Source organism: Bos javanicus, chromosome 19 (genome assembly GCF_032452875.1).
Source record: "Bos javanicus breed banteng chromosome 19, ARS-OSU_banteng_1.0, whole genome shotgun sequence".
Classification (NCBI taxonomy): Eukaryota; Metazoa; Chordata; class Mammalia; order Artiodactyla; family Bovidae; genus Bos; species Bos javanicus.
The window spans coordinates 40,210,412-40,218,099 of NC_083886.1; the positions used below are offsets into that span (position 1 = coordinate 40,210,412).

A 7,688-nucleotide genomic window follows, 5' to 3' on the forward strand; every position below is an offset into this window, starting at 1 on the left:
GGGTTTTGGATTGGCAGAATGACTTACTATCTGAGAATTGGTTAGCATTCAGAGGGGCAGTCCTAGGCTGGAAAGGCCCCAAGATGTCAAAGCATCAGTAAATACAGAAAAAATATAAAACCATGATTAATACACCTTGAAAGGTGTATTATCTGAACTCAGGGATGCTAAGCACAGGTGAAATACACAACTGCATAGTGTATAGTGAAACCTGGCCCCTTTGCCACACTTGGCCCTAAGATTCTCCTAACCAGATTAATACTCTTCAGTCAGTATATTGGATCCTTTGGGAAAACTGATCATCTCATGAAGAAATACCTGCAGATATTGTATTAGTCTCCTGTTGTTCAGTCACTCAGTCATGTCTGACTCTCTGATCCAGTGGACTGCAGCACTCCAGGCTTCCCTGTCCACCATCTCCTGGAGTTTGCTCAAACTCATGTCCATTGAGTCAGTGATACCATCCAACCACCTCATCCTCTGTCGTCCCCTTCTCCTTCTGCCTTCAATCTTCAGTGCTCAACCTTCTAGCTCTCACATCCATACATGGCTACAGGAAAAATCATAGCTCTGACTATACGGCCTTTGTAGGCAAAGTAATGTCTCTCCTTGTTAATACACTGTCTAGGTTTGTCACTGCTTTCCTTCCAAGGAGCATGCATCTTTTAATTTCATGACTGCAGTCACCATCCACAGTGATTTTGGAACCCAAGAAAATAAAGTCTGTCACTGTTCCTATTGTTTCCCCATCTATTTGCCATGAAGTGATGGAACTAGATGCCATGATCTTAGTTTTTTGAATGTTGAGTTTTAAGCCAGCTTTTTCACTCCTGTTTCACCTTCATTAGGAGGCTCTCTAATTCCTCTTCACTTTCTGCCTTTAGGCTGGTGTCATCTGCATATCTGAGGTTACTGATAATTTTCTCCCAGAAATCTTGATTCCAACTTGTGCTTTAGTCTCCTAAGGGTGCTATAACAAAATCTTGGTAGCTTAAAACCAAAGAAATTTATTCTCTCTCAGTTCTGGAAGTCAGAAGTCCAAAATCAATGAAGTCTGAAAACGTGCCAGGGTCATGTTCCCTCCAGAGGCTCTAGGGAGCGTTTCTTTCGTTGCCTCTTCCAGATTTTGGTGGCTCTAGGCATTCCTTGGGTGGCGGCAGCATCACTCCAGTCTGCCTCCATCTTTGCCTAACTTTGTCCTCTCTCTCTCTTCTGGGTGTCTCCTATAGACACTTGTTACTGGGTTTAGGGCCCACCCAGAGTATCCAAGGTGGTCTTAAAATCCTTAATTGCAAAGACTCTTTTTTTCCAAATGAAGTCACATTCACAGATTATGGGGATTAGGATGTGGATATGTCTTTTGGGGAACCACTGTTCAGCCACTGTAAGAGCTGAGAGTCCAAAGTGAAAGTCAGCTCACTGCAGTAAGGTCCAGCAACTGAGAAGCCCTGTCTCATGAACACAGTGTCCAGAAAGTTTTAGTGCCTCAGATGAAAATGGGAATGGATGTCAAGGATCACCAGATAGTTGAAGAAAGTCTCTAACATGAAAGACAAAGACCAAACAAATAAGAACAAAGGAACTTGGAGAATATAGAAACAGCACAGAGACCAGAACAAAACAAAATATAACTTAAAAGATGATAAATGTTCTCAGATATGGAGATGTTGTTACATCCATGAAATAAAAACATGGGTATTAAAAAATTAGGAAAAAAATTAGGGAATAAAACACCTTAAAAATTTGATAACCAATAACTGCAATCAAGGAGTTACAGGACTTTCATGGTGGTCCAATGGCTAAGACTGTGCTCCCAGTGTAGGGGGCCCAGGTTCAACTTCTAGTCAGGGAACTAGATCCCACATGCAATAGTTGAGATCCCACCTGCTGCAACTAAGACCTGGGGCTAATAAATACTAAAAAAAAAACACCCCAAACCCACAAAGGGTTAAAAGATAAAATTGAGAAGATATCCTTTAAAAAAAAAAACTGGGTGAAACAACTGACAAAGGATTAATCTCCAAAATATATAAGCAGGTCATGCAACTCAATACCAGAAAAACAAATAACCCAATCAAAAAGTGGATAGAAGACCTAAACAGACATTTCTCCAAAGACATACAGATGGCTAATAAACACATGAAAAGATGCTCAACATCATTAGAGAAATGCAAATTAAAACTATAATTAGGTATCATGTCACATTGGTGATAATGGCCATGATCAAAAAACCTACAAACAATAACTTTCGGCTTTTGGCTCAGAGGAGGCAAAGGTGCAAATTTCTTTGGTCCTCCCGGATCCGGATTCATCCGACACCAGCTGCCTCCACCATGTTATTTAAGTGCGACCCCAACGAGATCAAAGCTGTATACCTGAAGTGCACTGGTGGGGAAGTCGGTGCCCCCAAGATGGGTCCCCTGGGCCTGTCTCCAAAAAAGGTCGGTGATGACATCACCAAGGCAACTGGTGATTGGAAGGGTCTGAGGATTACAGTGAAACTGACCATTCAGACAGGCCCAGATTGAGGCGGTACCTTCTGTTTCTGCCCTGATCATCAAAGCCCTCAAGGAACCACCAAGAGACAGAAGGAAGCAGAAAAACATTAAGCACAGTGGAAACATCACTTTTGATGATATCATCAACATTGCCCAGCATATGCGGCATCAGTCTCTAGCTAGAGAACTTTCTGGAACCATTAAAGAGATCCTGGGGACTGCCCAGTCTATGGACTGCAGTGTTGCTGGCCGCCACCTCATGACATCATAGATAACATCAATAGTGGTGCGGTGGAGTGCCCAGCTAGTTAAGAACGGCAAAGGAAAAAGAAAAATAAAGGATTATTTGACAACCAAAAAAAAAGTCTACAAACAATAAATGCTGGAGACTGTGGAGAAGAGGGACCCTTTTGCACTATTGGTGGGAATGCAAACTCGGATAGTAAAGCGTCTTCCTGCAATGCGGGAGACCTGGGTTCGATCCCTGGGTCAGGAAGATCCCCTGGAGAAGGAAACAGCAACCCAGTCCTGTATTCTTGCCTGGAAAATTCCATAGACTGAGGAGACTGGTAGGCTACAGTCCATGGGGTTGCAAAGAGTCAGACACGACTGAGTGATTTCACTTTCACAGAGAATAATATGGAGATTCTGTAAAAAAAAAAAAAGCAAAAAACTAGCAGTAAAAGTATATGATCCAGCAATCCCTCTACTGGGCATATACCCTGAGGAAACCACAAGTGAAAAAGACATACGTGCCTGGTGTTCATTGCAGTACTATTTACAATAGCTAGGACATGAAATAAATAAGTGAAATGAGCAGGGTGACAATATACAGCCTTGATGCACTTCTTTCCCAATTTAGAACCCGTCTGTTGTTCCATGTATGACTGAGTGACTGAACTGAACTGAAGACATAAAAGCAATCTAGATGTCCTTTGACAGATGAATGGATAAAGAAGTTGTGGTACATATACACAAGGAAATATTACTTAGCTAAAAAAGGAATGCATTTGAGTTGGTTCTGATGAAGTGGACAAACCTAGAGCCTATTATACAAAGTGCAGTAAGTCAGAGAAAAACATCATATATTAACATATTATATATGGAATCTAGAAAGATAGTACTGGTAAACCTTTTGCAGGGCAGCAGTGGAGACATGGAGAACAGAGCTGTAGACGTGGGGAAGAAGAGGCTGGGACGAATGGGGAGAGTAGCATGGGAACATATGCATTGTAAACATATGATTGTAACATGTAAACATATCATTGTAAACATATGATATGTAAAGTAGATAGCTAGTGGGCATTGGATGACTCCGGGAGCTCAAACCAGTGCTCGGTGACAACCTAGAGGAGTGGGATGGGGTGGGAGGGAAGTTCAAGAGGGAAGGGACATACATATACCTGTGGCTGATTCATATTGATGTATGGCAGAAACACAGTATTGTAAAGGACTTATCCTTATATTAAATAAAGACAAAAAAGCTGGGGAATTCCCTGGCAGTCCAGTAGTTAGGACACTTTCACTACCAAGGGCCCGAGTTTGATCCCTTGTTGGGGAACTAAGATCCTACAAGCTGCACAATGTGTCCAAAGGGAAAAAAAAAAAAAAGCTGGAAAATGGGCATGAAAGGTTTTTTAAAACTGGAAATAACCCACAAGGGTTAACATTCATCTTAGGAGTTACAGAGAAATAGAGCAGATGATGAAAAGTGGAGGGAAAGCAATCATCAAAGGGATAATTCAAGAAATCAAGTCAGGGGACTTTCCTAAGAGTCCAGTGGTTAAGAATCCACCTTCCAATGCAGAGGGCATGGGTTCCATCCCTGCTCGGGGAACAAAGATTCCACATGCCATGGGGTAACTAACCCTGAGTGCCTGCCGCAACTACAGAGCCCATGTTTCCTGGAGCCTGTGCGCCACAACTGAGACCTGACACAGCTGAAAAAGGAAAATTAAAAGTCAAATCAGGACTGAATGAATTATATCTCCAGAATGAGAAGCCCACTGAGTGCCCAACATCAGTCAGTTCAGTCATTCAGCCATGTCTGACTCTGTGATCCCATGGACTGCACCCTGCCAGGCTTCCTTGTCCATCACTATCTCCCAGAGTTTGCTCAAACTCAAGTCCATTGAGCCAGTGATGCCATCCAACCATCTCATCCTCTGTTGCCCTCTTCTTCTCCTGCCCTCAATCTTTCCCAGCACCAGGGTCTTTTCCAATGAGTCAGCTCTTTGTATCAGGTAGCCAATGCATTGGAGCTTCAGCTTTAGCATCAATCCTTCCAGTGAATATTCAGGGTTGATTTCCTTTAGGATTGACTGGTTTGGTCTCTTTGCAGTCCAAAAGACTCTCAAGAGTCTTCTCCAGCACCACAGTTCGAAGGCATCAGTTCTTTGGCGCTCAGCCTTTTTTTATTGTCCAGCTCTCACATCTGTACATGACTACTGGAAAAATCATTGCTTTGAATATACGGACCTTTGTGAGCAAAGTGATGTCAACAGTGGATGGAAAAGAAATCAGATATTTAAGCTTGTTGAGTAAATAAAGAAAGGTTACTAAAACCTTCTGAGGGAAAAAGCATTCAAACAACAGTTTTCAGAATGGTACCATGCTTCCTGTCAGGCATTCTGGAAGACAGCAGAGGAATGCTTTCAAATTATTTATGACCTATAACTTTATGAATTAGTCAAATTGTTAATTCAGTAATGTAAGCATGTTTTTAGACATGCGAAATCTTAAAAAATTTTACTTCCTACCTATGTACCCCTTCTCAGGAAACGACTGGAGAATGTGGTATGCCAAAATGAGACAATAAATCAAGAAACAAGAAGACATGTGATCCTGGAAACAGGATATTCAACAGAGGTGAGAAGTGAAGAGAATTCTCACGATAATGATGAAATCCTAGGGTGACATAACCTGGCTGCAGGCCTTCCAGAGTAATCAGTCAGCACTGGGGCAGGAGGACAGAAGGCCCCAGAAGGGATGTCTCCAAGAAATTAGATGAAATTAACATAGGAAATATCTACACTTTTGGTGATGGTAGAAAAAATTCATTCTAGGGACCTGGAAATCTAAGTGTGCACCCCCCAATTTTTTTTTTTTTAATTAATGATTAACTCCAGGAAAAAAATATTTTAAAAAACTGAAACCCAAAGCTTAATCACAATAGACTGACTTGGCTGTGGATAATATTTATGGAGACGTAATTGTGTCAACAGAGTATGGAGGCTGGTCTCCATCAACCCGCACACTTCAGGCTTTCTTCCTTGTAGATTGCAGTCCAGCCAGCAGGAGTGCTCTTTGTTCCAGCTGTCTGGGGCTTCTTTTGTTTAAATGGGAATCAAGTTGATTAAATGCAATTAATATCAGTACATTAATAAACTAATTAAAGAATTAAAATATCAGTTAAGTGCATCTAAGCAAAAGGCTATGGACGAAAGTATACATGCACACACATTTTTTTTTTCTTTTTACACTAAACACCTGGAAAAGATTATCTAGATTTAAACTTGTGCTCTAATTTGAGACTGTTGATTTACCCAAACAACAGGTCATAATGTATGTCCAACCTTCATCCCATTAATAGGGAATCAAGTTGTGTATATTTGAATCTATGTTAGACTGACCTGTGACACATGGTAAATTTTTTTCTAGTTCTGTTTTAATTTTTTCCACTAGACTGTGAGTAGTTTGAGGGCAGGCTCTTGTTCTTTCCTCTGTAAGGTTCTGGCACTTAATACAGACCTTGGGTTTTTTTCCTTAACCTACGATTAAGTCACCACAGAGACCACGGTTTGAGTTGATGAGCACGTCTAATATTTGCAGAGCATTCAGTTGTTCACCCTGCACTGTCGCATCTGTCTGCCCCACACCGAGGCTGGTGTTTTTATTATTCTCTCTTCTCCCCTCTCATTTTTTGGAAGAGGACCTGAGTTCCAGAGAGTGCCTTCCCTAAGGTCACAGAAGTCAGTGTTGAACCCCCTAGCAGAACTCAGATCTCTAATGATGCATTAAACAAATATGGTTTAAATTATCATCAACCATTTTTAAGTGTATAGTTCAGTAGTGTTAAGTATAGTCACATGGTTGTGGGTTATGGCTCTCTAGAACTTACTCATCTTGCAAAACTGAAATTCTATATCCATTGAACAGCTGTCTACTTTCCCCTCACCCATCCCTGCCCCTGGCAACCCCCATTCTACTCTGTGTCTCTATGAATTTGGGCACTCTAGATACCTTCTGTAAGGGAGTCACACAGTGTGTGTCTCTTTGTGATTGGCTCATCTCACTTAGCATATGCCCTCGAGGTTCATCCATTTCCTCCCTTGAGGCCAAACAATATGTTGTATGTAGCACATTTTATTTATCCATTCATCCATCAGTGGACACCTGGGTGCTTCCATCTCTTAGCTATTTTAAGTAATGCTTCTATGAGCATGGGTGTATTTATATCTCTTTGAGATCTTGCTTTTAGTTCTTTTGGATATATATTGGAAGAGGGATTCCAGTAAGACATTTTTAAAATTCTTCATCTCATTACAAAAATGATTTGAGGACTTCCCTGGTGGTCCAGTGGTTAATCTACCTGCCAGTGCAGGGGACATGGGTTCAGTCTCTGGTCCAGGAAGATCCCACATGCCTTGGAGTAATTAAGCCTGTGGGCCACTACTACTGAGCCCAAGCTCTGGAGTCCATGCTCTGCAACAAGAGAAGCCCCTGCAGTGCCCACACACTGCAACTAGAGAAAGCCCACAGGCATCAGTGAAGACCTAGCCCAGTCAAAATTAAATACATGAGTGAGTGAACACATACAATTTCAAAAAATGATTTGAGGCCATTGTCTCAGCACCTTCTTAAGTATATATATACATATATATATATATATATATTTTTTAAAGGTTCTGAATTTTGAATGAATGAAAAAAGGGCCAGAGAGGAGACAACAGAAAGGAGTGGCCTAACAGAAGTCTGGTGGGATCAAGTTTTTTATCTTTACCCTGGGGAAGTAGCTGCAAATAATTAAGACCCACCAGCGGTAGACTGGAGTGGCCATGGCATTTTTTTCTCATCTACACTAAGATCTCCAAAACATTCTCAAAGTTGCATCCAAACAGAATAAGCCCTGTGCATATGAAAGAGTCACAAAGGGGGGATTCCATATTCATGATGCCTGGTGTGTATGGG

The 7,688-nt window shown here is 41.5% G+C and overlaps 1 pseudogene; it reads left to right on the plus strand.

Annotated features, from left to right (window-relative positions):
* Positions 1–1,716: 1,716 nt before the first annotated feature.
* LOC133232310 (large ribosomal subunit protein uL11-like) lies at positions 1,717–2,916 on the plus strand (annotated as a pseudogene).
* The last annotated feature ends 4,772 nt before the right edge of the window (positions 2,917–7,688 follow it).